Source organism: Marmota flaviventris, chromosome 5, assembly GCF_047511675.1.
Source record: "Marmota flaviventris isolate mMarFla1 chromosome 5, mMarFla1.hap1, whole genome shotgun sequence".
NCBI classification, from domain to species: domain Eukaryota; kingdom Metazoa; phylum Chordata; class Mammalia; order Rodentia; family Sciuridae; genus Marmota; species Marmota flaviventris.
The window spans coordinates 32,738,048-32,753,262 of record NC_092502.1 but is presented as its reverse complement, the minus strand read 5'-3'; the positions used below and the strand labels follow the sequence as shown (position 1 = coordinate 32,753,262).

At 36.8% G+C, this 15,215-nt stretch overlaps 1 protein-coding gene and 1 non-coding gene across 5 annotated transcripts in view; both read right to left on the bottom strand.

Moving 5' to 3' along the window:
* The window catches only part of Aff4 (ALF transcription elongation factor 4), an 88,265-nt gene that overhangs the window by 34,308 nt on the left and 38,742 nt on the right, over nt 1-15,215 (bottom strand). The gene's annotated exons all lie outside the window — the stretch shown is intronic.
* On the bottom strand, nt 13,374-13,446 carry Trnav-cac (transfer RNA valine (anticodon CAC)). The gene has a single exon. It is a non-coding gene; the product is annotated as a tRNA-Val (tRNA).

Here is a 15,215-nt window from a genome sequence, read left to right as displayed (position 1 = left end):
TCATATAGCTTAAAGACCATATTAAATGTGTGTGTGTGTGTGTGTAGTTTATTAAGCAAAAGAGTTACGCAATCACATCTGCATCCTGTGAAGACCATCCTGACTATTAAGTGGAAAACAGTTTTCAGGAAACTAGAATGAAAATAGATACATGTTCGGAGATTATTTTATAGTGGTACAAGTAGGAGATAACTATAGCTTGAATAAGCTGGTCTCGGAGCTTTTACATCATACATTCCATTATTAAGAAATTTTCCTGGGGCTGGGGATATGGCTCAAGCGGTAGCGCGCTTGCCTGTCATGCGTGCGGCCCGGGTTCAATCCTCAGCACCACATACAAACAAAGATGTTGTGTCCGCCGAAAACTAAAAAATAAATATTAAAAAATGATAAAAAAAAAAAAAAAAAGAAATTTTCCTCAGGAGGCTGAGATAGGAAAGATCACAAGTTCAAAGCCAGCCTCAGCAATGCAGTCAACTTGGCAAGACCTTGTCTCAAAATAAAAAATTAAAAGGGTCAAGTATCAAGTGCAGGAGGTAGGAGAATATTTTCCATTTATCTCCAAAATAAGCATATTGTATTACTATTCAACTACTATGTTAGATAAGATGCTTTTAATCTTAAATACCTTAGATTTTAAAGGATTAGAATAAAATAATATTTTTTAATCTAAGTTTTAAATTCTATTAATTAATGACAGTGAAGCCTTTCTTCTACAAAAAAAAAAAAAAAAAAATCACACTTCAAAGGTCTGACAAAGATAGGCTTACCTTGATATATAGTTTCATTGGATGTCACACAGTACATAAATGGAAGGCATCCCAGGTTTACTGAATCATGATACTAAATTTTCAGTCCTATATCTTAAGATGCAAAAGTTTCTATAGCTGTTGAGCTAGTAGATTTCCATGTTCTCTGATATAAATCAGTTTTCAGGAAAATAAATTAAAAGGGCTGCATTTTAATTTTTTTAGAAAATAGGGTCAAAAGCTACTGAATTTAGAAAATTCTGTTTCCAAGTCTTTAAAGTTCATACACATGAGTCATTGTGATTTTTGAAAAGCAAAGAAATACGGGCTAGGGATGTGGCTCAAGCAGTAGCGCACTCGCCTGGCATGCATGCGGCCTGGGTTCGATCCTCAGCACCACATACAAATAAAGATGTATCTGCCAAAAACTAAAAAAAATAAATATAAAAAAAATTCTCTCTCTCTCACTTAAAAAAAATAAAGAAAAAAGAAAGAAAGAAAAGCAAAGAAATATAAAATGAAATGAGGACATTATTGTTTAAATGTTATTTTCCTAGCATAAGCCCACTGTAAAGACAGCAATTACTTTAAAATATCATCTTTAATGAGGAGACAAAATAATTTATTTCTTAAAGAATATGTTATGAAAAACTTGGCATATGGGAGAAATGAGACAGAGAGAGAGGGGTGTCTAATTCATTTTAAAGTGAGATAATGTTATGAAACAAATAACCAATGAACGTCTATGTTAGTGTAAAATATATTCAGGATCACTCCTATAATGTTTTCATTAGAAACATAAAGAATATGATTTCATTAGCAAACTGAAGATATTCCGCAGTACTTTGGACATGTCTGATTTCAACATCATCGCTGCAATACTGTGCATAAGTGCACTTGTGGTACCATTATTTTTGCTTTGCTGTGAGCAGTTTTTATAGTTCCTGTTAAAGCAGTCAGTGCATCAACAGTGCCATACTGGTTCTCCAGAGGAGGAGGAGGAAAAGGAGGAGGAGGGAGAAGGATAGATGATAAGATATAAATTTGTAAAGCACCTGGATAAGAGGTTCTAGGTAAAAGGCTGGGGTTATAGCTCTTGCCTAGCATGTGTGAGACACTGGGTTTGATACTCAGCATTGCATAAAATAAATACATAAAATACATATATTGTGTCCATCTACAACTTAAAAAAAAAGTGCTAGGTAAATAACAGGCACAAAGAGAAGACGATGCAGGTTTAGCATGATGTACTACAACCATGCACCCAATTAAACACTAATACATAATTCCTTTTTCTTTCTCTTGTATTATTTTATTTCAACAATCAAATGTTTGGCATACTGACACAAAACACAGTCCACACAGTCCTTCTGCATTTCCTTAAAGCACTTAGTAATATGCCCAGAAAACTTTTAATGAAGAGGTAGATACAGGAAAAAAAGGAACAGCATCCAGAGAAAGAGGGTAAATCTGGATGAGCAACACAGAATAGTAGACAAAGAAGCAAGATTAAAACAATATTCAGGGCTGGGGTTGTGCCTCAGTAGTAGAGTGCTCGCCTAGCACGTGTGAGGCCCTGGGTTTGATCCTCAGCACCACACAAAAATAAATAAGTAAAATAAAGGTGTTGTGTCCTAAAAAATTAAAAATATTTTTAAAAAATTCAATGCTAATGAGAAGACCAATGAAGATAAGAAATGAAAAATGTTACTTGGATTTACCAAAACTGAATGAGTATCATCAATTTGCCACTTAATGAAAACACTTCTGCTGAGGTATTAAGAGTGGAAGCAAGATCAAATGTACCAGGCTGAGGACTAATGAGAAGGAAGGAAAATAGCAAATAAAAACCTATCGGTAATAATTTAGTTTGTAGGGTTGGGGTCTAGTTCAGTGCCTGGCATGTGTAGCAAGGCCCTGAGTTTGGTCCCCAGAACTGGAAAACAATAATTATAATAATTTAGCTCTAAATAGGAGGCGCCGGGGGAAAGGCACATAATAGAGAAATTTTATATGTTGCTTTTGGCTTTGTGGGGGATGAGATTTCGCTATATTTCCCGAGCTGGTCTCTTAACTTCTGGGCTCAGTGATGATTCTCCTCCCTCAGACTCCTGAGGAACTGGAACTATAAGCACAAGCCATTATACCCAGCTGTCACTGTTGTTTTTAAAGAAGGACAAATTCAAGAATGCTTAAATGAATGATAAGGATACACTCAAGTCGCTCCCCAAATAGGTTCCTAAACTTAACTTTCCACTGCTTGCTACCCGCAAACTGCTCCGAGACGTGTCAATGGTGTGAAATAATCTGATGTGCTCCTTATACTTCTGTTCCTCTACTTCTCCTTCAAACCCCATTTGGTGTCATCTTCTCTAGGATGCTATCCTCAAATTCCCTAGGTATAACAACTTTCTCCCTTCTCTGTTCTGTCATTGGGTCTGGTCCATATGTTTAGTGCACAGGAGACTTAATTCCTACTGAAGCTTCATATAAAGTTTTAAACTATAATACACAGGAAATTATATCAACCTAAAATTCAGAGAATGAAGTAACCTATCTGTAAAAACAACCCAATCTAAGCAATAATCAGTAATAGCTGAGCTGTTTTGGAAACACCACAAAAGTTTTTTTTCTCTTTGTTATGTGTCTACCTAACTATCCAAATTCAGTCACCAAACATTTATTGAACAGCAATATGTGCCCAAAACTATGCTAGACATGGCACATGCTATTTTCCTTTCTTATTTAAATACCCACTTTAGTTAGAGCAGGAACAATATCTAAATGGCTTAATAGTATTCACTATTTTTACAAACACATGGTAAAAATGTATAAGGGCAGTCAATAGCTTGAACATTCTCCAATTATCACTAGAAAATTTATCATGCTATCCCCAAACATACCCATGTACTTGTTTCCCTCCTGTAAAAAAGAATGACCTAGTTGTGCTCTATTCTAAGGCTAATGTCCTCTACTTGAGCACTGAAATCCAATTCCTCCTGTGAAGATTTCCCAAGGTTACCTTCTCTCTTTCCCATGCTGCCCCCCCCCATTTATTTATTTATTTATTTTGGTAGTTGTAGATGGACAGCATGACTTTATTTTAGTTGTTTCATTTTTATGTGGTGCTAAGGATAGAACCCAGTGCCTCACACATGCTAGGCAAGTGCTCTACCACTGAGCTACAGCCCCAGCCCCTGTTTTTTCTCCTTTACTAAATCATTATGATCATCATATATAAAAATTCCCATCTTATAAAATTACTCCCATATAACCACACCACTTCTGGCAACACATTTCTCTCCTTGCTCTTCCAGAAAAATGCTTCAAAAAGCTCACTATCTCCAATATTTTTTTCTTTCTTTCTTTCTTTCTTTTTTTTTTTTTGGCACTGAGAATTGAACCCAGAGCCTTGTGCATGTAAGGCAAGCACTCTACCAACTGAGCTATATCCCGAGCCTCTAACTATCACCAATATCTTTTGAGATCACTGCAATATATCTTTACCATCAGATTTCCACTAAAAATGTTTGTCACCTATAAGAAATAATTGTCAAATCTAATGACTAAAATACAGTAAAAACTTAAAAAGTGGCTGTTTAAGAAATAAACATCAAATTTTTAGAGATAAAACCATTATGTCTAAGATCAGAAATATTAAGCAGGATTAAAAGCAGATAAGACATTGCAGAACCTGAAGATATAGCAATAGAAACAATGCATAATAAAACAACATAAGATTGAAAATGGAAACAAGGGCTGGGGCTGTAGCTCAGTGGCAAAGTGCTTGCCTAGCATGCTCCAGGCACTGAGTTCGATCCTCAGCACCATATAAAAATTATCAAATCAAATAAAAGGCATTCTGTCCATCTACAACATACAAAAAAGTTTGTTTTTTTTTTTTAAAGAAGAAAATGAAAACAAATGAACAGAGCAAAAGTTAAGTCGTAGGACAACTTAAAGGGGAGACACACACACACACACACACACACACACACAACCCAAATCCATAAAGAATGGGGAGAGGAGGCCAGGCACAGTGAGGCCAGGCTCCTATAATCCCTGTGACTTGGGAGACTGAGGAAAGACTCCCAGTTTGAGGCCAACCTCAGCAACTTAGTGAGGACCTAAGCAACTTAGTGAGACCCTATCTCAAAAATTAAAAAAAAAAAAATTACAATAAAATGGGCTGGGGTCATAGCTCAGTGGTAAAGTACCCATGGGTTCAATCCCAAGTACCAAAAAAAGACAGGGGGGAGATGTGGTGGTAGGGATACAGAAAAAAATTCTGAGTACTGTAAATAACTATAAAAGTTTTCCAAATTAAATACAAATTATGAACTCAAAATCAGTAAACCCCCAAGCACAAGAAAGATGAAGAAAACTATAACAGGATACAACCTTACTAAACATATTAAATAAAATCAGTGATAAACATAAAAAGAAGCTTCTAAGCAGATGGGAGTGGGGGTTACATTATATACAAAAAAAAAGGGAAAAAATAACAACAAAGTACATATTAGAAACCATACAAGCCAGAACAACAGTGGGGCAACATCTTCATCCCAGAATTCTTTTTTTTTTTTTTTTCCTCTTTTTTGGTACTGAGGATTGAACTCAGGGATGCTTAACCACTGAGCCACAACTCCGGCCCTTTTTAATATTTTATTTATTAGAGACAGAGTCTTGTTAATGTCAAACCTAATTGATCTAGGACATCTCGCCCCCATAAATTTACGGGAAGATGATCCAATACATATGGCTGTATAGTTCCTTCACATCCTTCAGGATCCTTCCAATCTAATACCATTGCACTTCTATGGGGATTAGTCGCCACTCCTAGGCCTCGAAGCGTTTGAGTGGCTTGTTGTAATGGCCAATGTTTTGGCCATTCTTGACGAAAGATGATGCTAAGGTCTGCACCTGTATCCAGTAGCCCATTAAATTCATGTCCTTGAATATTTAGTTTTAGCATGGGGTGAGAATCTAAATTTAAAGAAAGCATAGCCCAATCTACACCTGTGGAGCCTAATCCCTTGGAACCTCTTTCTACAACACGACTGGAAAATTTATCATGTAGGTTGGGTATCATTAGTAACTGTGCTATTCTATCTCCTGGTGAAATTACTGATATACCCTTTGGAGAACTAGCTATAATTTTTATTTCACCTTCATAATCGGGATCAATTACCCCAGGACTTATCATAAGTCCTTTTAGAGTAGAAGAGCTGCATCCCAATAATAAGCCTACTGTTCCTTTGGGAAGAGGTCCTTTTACCCCTGTGGGAATGATTTGAACTCTCATCTCTGGAGTTAGTACTGCTCTGGCGGAGGCGCAGATGTCCAACCCCGCGCTCCCTCTGGTTTGTCTGATGAGGGATCTGATGGACAATGTGTCCTGGGCACTACCCTGATGGGGTTGCTGGGTTCCTCCAGTGCTCCGTATATTTGTGGTTTTGGGCCCCGGAGCATTGGGGGAACCCAGCAACCTATTAACAAATAACATCTATTAACAAATAACCTATTAACAAATAACATCAACCAAAAAAGTCCCCCAATGAGCAGCTCCGTGGTCTGAAAGGGCAGGGAAACAGCCCAATGAGCATCACTGCAGAGGAGCCAATCAGCTAGAAGTTGCTGGGGCCGCTGTGAGCCAACCATCAGCTGGCAGTATGAAAGGGCGGGGAAACAGCTCAATGAGCATCACTGCAGAGGAGCCAATCAGCTAGAAGTTGCTGGGGCTCCTGTGAGCCAATCATCAGCTGGCAGTCTGAAAGTTTGCTGGGGCCCCTTCGGCTATAGCTCTCAACATAATAAAAACACTGAAATGGAATGTGGAAATGATTAATATTACTGCTTCTAATGTTATATATATGCATCGACTGTGAAACAAAGTCTATTTCATAGGAAAAAAATAAACAGTATTTACACAGAGGTGGGGAAAAAAATCCAAGTCAGGTACTATGGCACATGCATAATCCTAGCTACTCTGAAAGCTGAAGAAAGAGATTTGCAGGTTTGAGGCCAATGTGGGGAAATTAGTGAGACTGTCTCAAAAAATTAAAAAGGGCTGGGAATGTAGTTCAGAGGTAGAGTACTTGCCTAGTATGCACCAGGCTCTGGGTTCAATCGCCAGTATCACAAAAAATTTTTTTTTTTAAGTTAAACAGGACTAGGATGTAGCTCAGCGGTAAAGCATTTGCCTACCATGCTCAAAGCCCTGGATTTGTTCCCCAGCTCCCCACCACTCCAAGAAGAAAATTAAACACATGCTACCATATGTGTAACCACTCATAAATACTCATTAAGTAGAAATAAAAATATGTTTACATAAAAAAAAACACACATAAACAAATATTCACATCAGATTTAGTTTTAATAGCTCCAAACTGGAAACAATTGAAGTTTCTATCAATAGGTAAATGAATAAATTAATTGTGGTATAATCACAGAAAATTAGAGATGGTGGCACACTCCTGTGATTCCAGTTACCTGGGAGGAGGCTCAGGCAGGAGAACTCCAAATTTGAGGCCAGCCTGTACCTCAGTGAGACCCTGTCTCAAAATAAAAAGGGCTGGGGACATAGCTCAGTGTCCATGCTAGCGTTTGCCTACCATGTACAGGGATCTGGGTTTGATCCCTAGTAAAATTCACACACACACATACAAAGAAGAAAGAGGAAGAGTACATACAGAATGATTCCATTTAAGGGGCTGGGGTTGTGGCTCAGCGGTAGAGCACTCGCCTAGCACTTGTGAGGCACTGGGTTCAAGCCTCAGCACCACATAAAAATTAAATTAATTAATTAATTAAATAAAGACATTAAAAAAAAGAATGGTTCCATTTAAATAAATTCTTTCAAATATAAATTAATCTATAGTGACAGATTAGTGATTGCCTAGGGACAGAGGGATAGGGATTAAAAGGAAGAGAGCATTACAAAGGATCCTAGAGAAACTCCGGGGGTGATTTCATATGCTCAATATCTTTATTATAGTGATAGCTTCATCATGGTACACATATACAAAAACTTACTAAATCTATACTTTATATGCCATTAATTGAATGATAATTAACCCTCAATAAAGCTATTTAAAAGATACTTGCCCGTTTCTAATTTTTAATACTATATTTTGAGGTTCATAACAAAATAGATAAGTAACATTAGCCAGGTACAGTGGCACATGCCTATAATCCCAGAGGCACAGGCGACTGAGGCAGGAAGATTGTGAGTTCAAAGTCAGTCTCAGCAAAAGTGAGGTGCTAAGCAACTCAGTGAGACCTTGTATCTAAATAAAATACAAAATAGGGCTAGGGGTGTGGCTCCGTACTCGAGTGCTCCTGAGTTAAATCCCCAGTACATCCCCATTGCCCCCCTCAAAAAAACCTACTAGGGTCTGGAGATGTAATTCAGTGGTAGAGTAGGTGCTGAGAGCATGCATGAGGCCCTAGGTTTTAATCCCCAGCACACAAAACCAAAAGCAAACTTATTATTAAGCTACAGTACCCAAGACAGTGGGGTACCAGCATAAGGAAAGTCATGTTGATCTATGAAAACAAAAATTAGAGTCCAGAAATACATAAAGGTTCACTTGATTTTTGACAAGGGTGCCAAGATAATCCATAGGAAAAGAACAATCTTCTCCACAAATAATGTGGAGACAACCTGACATGCCCTGCAAAAGAATGATTTTAGACCCCTATCTCATATTAAGAGAAAAATTAACTCAAAATGTATCAAAGACCTCAACGTGAAGTTGAAATTATAAACGCTTCAAAAAAGAAAATACAGTAAATCTTTTTTACCTTAGACTGTACAGTGGTTTCTTAGGCATGACATCAAAAGCACTAACAATAAAAAACAGGTAAACTGGACTACATCAAAATTTATAACTTTTGTGCTTCAAAGAACATCAAGAGCTAAAAGACAATCTATAAAAATTTTTCCAAATCATGTATATACTAAGGGACTTATCTCCAGAATGTACAATGAACTCCTATAACTCTATAACAAAAAAAGACAATCTAATTCAGAAATGAGCAAAATATCTAAATACATTTCTCCAAAAAAGATATAGAAAGCCAATAGAAACATTAAAAGATGCTCAACGCTATTAGTTATCAGGGAAATGCAAATCAAAGGCACAATGACATACTACTATCTTTATGCCCACTGAAATGGCTACAATCACAACAAAAGTCAGCCAGAATGTGGAAAAAATGGAACACTTATATACTGCTGGTGGGAGTATAACAGCCACTATGGAAATAAATCATATGGCAATTTTTTAAATGACAAACACTGAGTTACCACATGACTCAACAATTTCACTCCTAGATTTATAGCCAAATGAACTGAAAATATGTCCACATAAACACTTCTATGAAAGTGTAGCAATATAATTCATAATAGCCAATGAGTGACTGGGGGAGCCCATGAACTGATGGACAAACAAAATGTGATACAGCCATACAATGAGTATATTTAGTCCTTGAAAGGGATTAAGTACTGACATATGCTATAATGAAAGAATTCTGAAAACATGCTAAGTAAAAAAAAACAGTCAAAAAGACCACACAGTATATGATTCCATTTAAAATGAAATGCACAGAGCAGGCAAACCTATTCAGATAGAACATAGATTGATTGGTAGTTGCCAATAGGTAGGGAAAGTAGGGTTTGGAAGATATGGAAAGGTGACTATTAAAGGGGTAAGAGGGGGTTCTTTTGAGGTTGATGAAATTGTTTTCAAAAGATTGTGGTAATGGTTGTACAACTCCGTGAATATATTTAAAACTAGTGAATTGTATATTTTAAGTGGGTGAATTACACGGTATATGTGCCTTGATAAAACTTTCACAAAAAGTAGGTGATTGGCAGAATAATCAACTATGTTCAAAGTTTTCTGTTAAATTCAAATTTTAATAATTAAAAAAAAAGCAGTGTAGGTATGAAATAATACAGGAAATAGAATAAAACTATTTGATTACAAAAGAATGTTGAGAAAGAGAACAAAGAACTGATGGGACAAAGAAAAGAAACAGCAAAGTGGTAAAATGAAATGTCTAAACATTCCATATTAGCAAACTAGATTTAAAAAGAAACCAACTTTAAATATAAAGGAACAGACAGATTAAAAGTAGAACAGAAAAAGGTAAATCAAGACTAACAAATTGAAAGAAAGTTGTAGTGTCCATATAATTAGACAAAGCTAGACTTCATAATAAGCAGTAATAGCAAAAATAAAGAGAGAGATCTCATAATGAGAAAAAAAGATCAATTAACTAGAAATACAGCAACTGGGGGAAGGGATGGGGACAAGGAACTGAACCCAGGGATGATCAACCACTGAACTACACCCCAGTCCTTTTTAATATTTGAGATAGGATCTCACTAAGTTGCTGAGGCTGGCATCAAAACTGAAATCCTCCTGCCTCAGCCTCCCAAGCGCTGGGATTACAGGTTTTTGCCACTGTGCCTGATCAAGACATAGCAATCTTAAATGTACATAACAACAAAGTTTCAAAATGCATGAAGTAAAAACTGACATGCTTTTTTCTCAAAGGGAAAATGAGACAAATCTATAAAGACAGATAAGATGTCAACACTCTGCTTGGTAACTGATGGAATAAGTAGAAAGAAAATTAGTAAACAGATAACTTAACTATTCTCAATCAAGTTGATCTGAGACATAGAACATATCATGTCTACTACACATGAAATAGTAATGAAAAAAAAAAATCACAGGGGCCAAAAACGAATTCCAAAAAGCTTGAAAGGATGAAAACTATACAGCATATTCTTTCACAAGAACGCAAATAAATTAACAAATTATAAAATGTTATCTGAAAAATCTTCAAATGTTTGAAAAGAATCCACATACTTCCAATTATCTTATGGATTTAAAGACATCACATACAAAATGAGAAAATCCTCTGCACAGAATATTAAAAAAAATAGACCATATCAAAATTGTAGGATTTAGGGTACAAGGGTACAATGGCACATGCCTGTAATCTCAGCAACTTGGGAGGCTGAAACAAGGAATCTCAAGTTCAAGGTCAGCGTTGGTAACTTAGTGAGACTCCGTCTCAATATAAAAAATAAAAAGGGCTAAGGATATAACTCAGTCGTACAGCACCCCTGGATTTTATCCTCAATACTGTCCCCCAAAAAAGCTTATAATCAATGATATAAGCTTCTACACTTAAGTAAGAAGAAAAGCAACTGAAATTACAGAAACACACACACACACACACCAGCAAAGAAATAGAAAACAAGAAAATACCCCAAAAGGTGGCTTACAGAAACCATCAATAACTGATTAAGCCTCCAGCTAGACTGATTGAGGAGGAAAAAAAAAAAAAATACCCTCAAGGGCTGGGGTTGTGGCTCAGTGGTAGAGCACTCGCCTAGCATGTGCAAGGCCCTGGGTTCGATCCTCAGCACCACATAAAAATAAAGATATTGTGTCCAACTACAAAAAAATAAATATTTTTAAAAAATCCCCTCAAAAACATAAACCACCAATACCAGGGGAAAAAAGGAAGTACTATAACATAAACACTACAAACATTAAGGCTGGGAAGGTAGCTCAGTGGTAGAGCATGTGCTTTAATATTTGAGGGGCCCTGGATCTGATCCCTTACAACTCACACAAATAAAAAGGAATACTAGAGGTTGCAATAGCATTGCTGCTGAATTTTAACAGGTACTAATAAAGAATTAATACTAATACTTCACTTTATTTTTAGGTACTAGGGATTGAACCCAGGGGTGCTTAACCACCGAGACACAGCCCCAGCCCATATTGCAGCTGCACAAAATACCTTTACTTTGTTTATTTAGTTTTTTCATGTGGTGCTGGGGATCTAACCCAGTGCCTTACACATGCTAGACAAGTGCTCTACTACTGAGCCACAACCCCGGCCTGCCCCAGCCCTTTTTTATTTTAAGATGGGGTCTTACTAAACCTGCACCACCACGCTCAGCTTCCTTGCTCCTTTTAAAAGGCTAGTACTAGGGCTGGGGATGTGGCTCAAGCAGTAGCGAACTCGCCCAGGTTCAATCCTTAGCACCACATACAAAGATGTTGTGTCGGCCAAAAACTAAAAAATAAATATTAAAATTAAAAAAAAAAAAGGCTAGTACTAGCCTAATATCAAAACCAAATAAAATGCTGGGCATGGTGGTGCATCCCTGTAATCCCAGGAGCTTGGGAGGCAGGACAATCTCGAGTTCAAAGCCAGCCTCAGCAACTTAGCAAGGCCCTAAGCAACTCAGTGAGACTCTGTCTCTAACTAAAATACGAAAAAGGGCTGGAGATGTGGCTCAGTGGTTAAGCACCCCAGGTTCGATCCTTGGTATCAAAAAAAAAAAAAAAGAAAAGAAAAGAAAAAAAAAAGACATAAGAAAATTTCCAACAAAAGCCCCAACACCAAAAGACTAAATTAAAAACAAAACTGTGTGTTTGGTGCTGGGATCAAACCATGGTCTGTGCATGATAAGTAAACACTCTACCACTGAACTATATCCCCAGCCCCAAAACAAAACTTTCAACTGACACTTCAAAAAGATGATACAGGTTATGTATTCCTTAACTGAAAATCCAAAATCCAAAATGCTCTGAAATCTAAAATCTGAATACTGACATGACACTGAAGGTGGAAAATTCCACACTGGTGACAAGTCAGTCAAAACACAGGCACAATAAAAACAGTATATAAAAGGGGGCTGGAGTCATGGCTCAGTGATAGAGCACTTGTCTAGTATGTGTGAGGCGCTGGGTTTGATTCTCAGCACAATATATAAATAAAATAAGTAAATAAACAAAGGTCCATCAACAACTAAAAAAAGACTATAGGGGGCTGGGGATGTGGCTCAAGCAGTAGCGCGCTAGCCTGGCATGCGTGCGGCCCGGGTTCGATCCTCAGCAACACATACAAAGATTGTGTCCGCCGAAAACTAAAAAATAAATAAATATATTTTTTAAAAAAATTCATTTTAAAAAAAAAGACTATAAAAAAAGATTTGGGCTATGTGTATAGGCTACATATGAAATATAAATGGATATGGTGTTAGGCTTCGGATAGCTGAGATAGCTTATTACTTACATGCAAAAATTAATAAATAAAAAGCAAACAAAACCTGAAATCTGAAACACTTCTGACCCTGAGCATTTCAGATAAGGGATATTCAACCTGTATTATGAATGGCCACTGAGTAAATGAAAAGAAGTTCAATATCAATAGTCATCATGGAAATTCTAATTAAAATTAAAATGACATGGGCTAGGATTGTGGCTCAGTGGTACAGCGCTCGCTTAGCACATGCGAGGCCCTGGGTTCGATCCTCAGCACCACGTAAAAATAAATAAATTAAGGTATTATGGCCAATTACAACTAAAAAAATAAATATTTTAAAAATAAATAAAATTTTTTTAAAAAATTAAAATGACATACCTATAAATGCCTGAGAAACTAAGTAGACTGACAATACTAAATCTAAATGCAAGCATGGGTGAAAAACAAAAGGAACTTTATACTGCTGGGAGGTAGGGATGTGATAAGAAAGGAGTGTGGTACAATCACTCTGGAAAATAGTTTTCTTTTTTTTTTTTGGGGGGGGGGTGCTGGGGATTGAACCCAGGGCCTTGTACATGTGAGGCAAGCACTCTACCAACTGAGCTATATCCCCAGCCCAATTGGAAAATAGTTTTCGGTTATAAATTTAACATGCACTTACTGTATGACTTAGCAGTTCTATTTTCTATTATATGATCCAGTATTTACCCAAGAGAATGAAAACATAAGACTATGTAAATCAATGTTTACAGATGCTGTGTGTGAGAGAGAGAAAAAAATAGAGAGACACACACACTAGAGATTGAAACCAAGGCTGCTCTATCACTAAGCTACATTCCTGGCTCTTTTTATTTCTGATTTTTTATTTATTTATTTTTATATACATATATTTTTTCCCTTGGTGGATATTGATTTATATGTGGTGCTGAGAATTAAGCCCAATGCCCCACACATACTAGGCAAGCACTCTACCACTGAGCCACAACACCCCCGCCCTATTTCTTATTTAGAGACAGGGTCTCATTAAGTTGCCCAGGCTGGCCTCAGACTTACAATCTTCCTACCTCAGCCTCCCAAGTAGCTGGGATTACAGGAATGTGCCACCACGCTGAGTGATGTTGTATTCTTAATAGCCTTAACCCACACATTCATCAACAAAGGATTAAAAAAAAAATTGGTATTTCTTACAATAGAATACTAATTGGAAATAAAAAGGAAAAACTACCGATATATTAAATAGGGAAGAGAGCTGTGGTATAGCTCAATGGTAGAATTTGTGCTTTGAAAGCATAGATTCTGGGTTCTGTTTCCTGCGCACGAACACACGCACACAAACCCAAAAACGACAACAAAAAAAGTAATAATTTCAAAAGAATATGCTGAATAAAAAAGGAAAACATGCAAAACAAAACAAAAACCAGTAGAATCTACATAGACTCCTATTCTATGAAGCCTAGAAAAAAATCAACTCATTTATCAGTGATTATACAGATCAGTAATTATAAAGGGTCCTAAGTGGTGAGGCAGACTACAAAGGAACATGAAGGAACTTGGGAATGACGGAAATGCTCTTGATTCTGGGTTAGGGTGATGGTTATACCGGCATCATATATCAAAACTCATACTATACAATAAAAAAATAGTGCGTTTTGTATATGTAAATAAAGCAGATTTACAAAGTAAACAAGTGGTAAGGCACTTTTGTAGACAAAAAACTTTATCTCTGACATCGTTTCTAACAAATGCCAAATGTCTTCTTTGATATAAGGAGAGTAACTAAGAACAGAGTAGGGACGAAGAGCAGGAGAAGAAGACTAACATTAAACAGGGATGAGAGGTGGGAGGGAAAGGGAGAGAGAAGGGAAACTGCATGGAAATGGAAGGAGACCCTCAGGGTTATACAAAAGTACATACAAGAGGAAGTGAGGGGAAAGGGAAAAATAATACAAGGGGGAGAAATGAATGACAGTAGAGGGGGTAGAGAGAGAAGAGGGGAGCGGAGGGGAGGGGAGGGGGGATAGTAGAGGATAGGAAAGGCAGCAGAACACAACAGACACTAGAGTATGGCAATATGTAAATCAATGGATGTGTAACTGATGTAATTCTGCAATCTGTATATGGGGTAAAAATGGGAGTTCATAACCCACTTGAATCAAAGTGTGAAATATGATATATTAAGAAATTTGTAATGTTTTGAACAACCAACAATAAAAAATTTAAAAAAAAAGAACATAATAATTTCTGAAATATTTAGAAGATAAAAAAAATGGCAATAGGAAAAAGGAAATTTACAAAGAAAATAAATGAATGCAAAAATGCAAAGATGATGAACTTCACTACTAATCTAGCTAGTGGATGAAATTTTTCACTCAAAAGATTGGT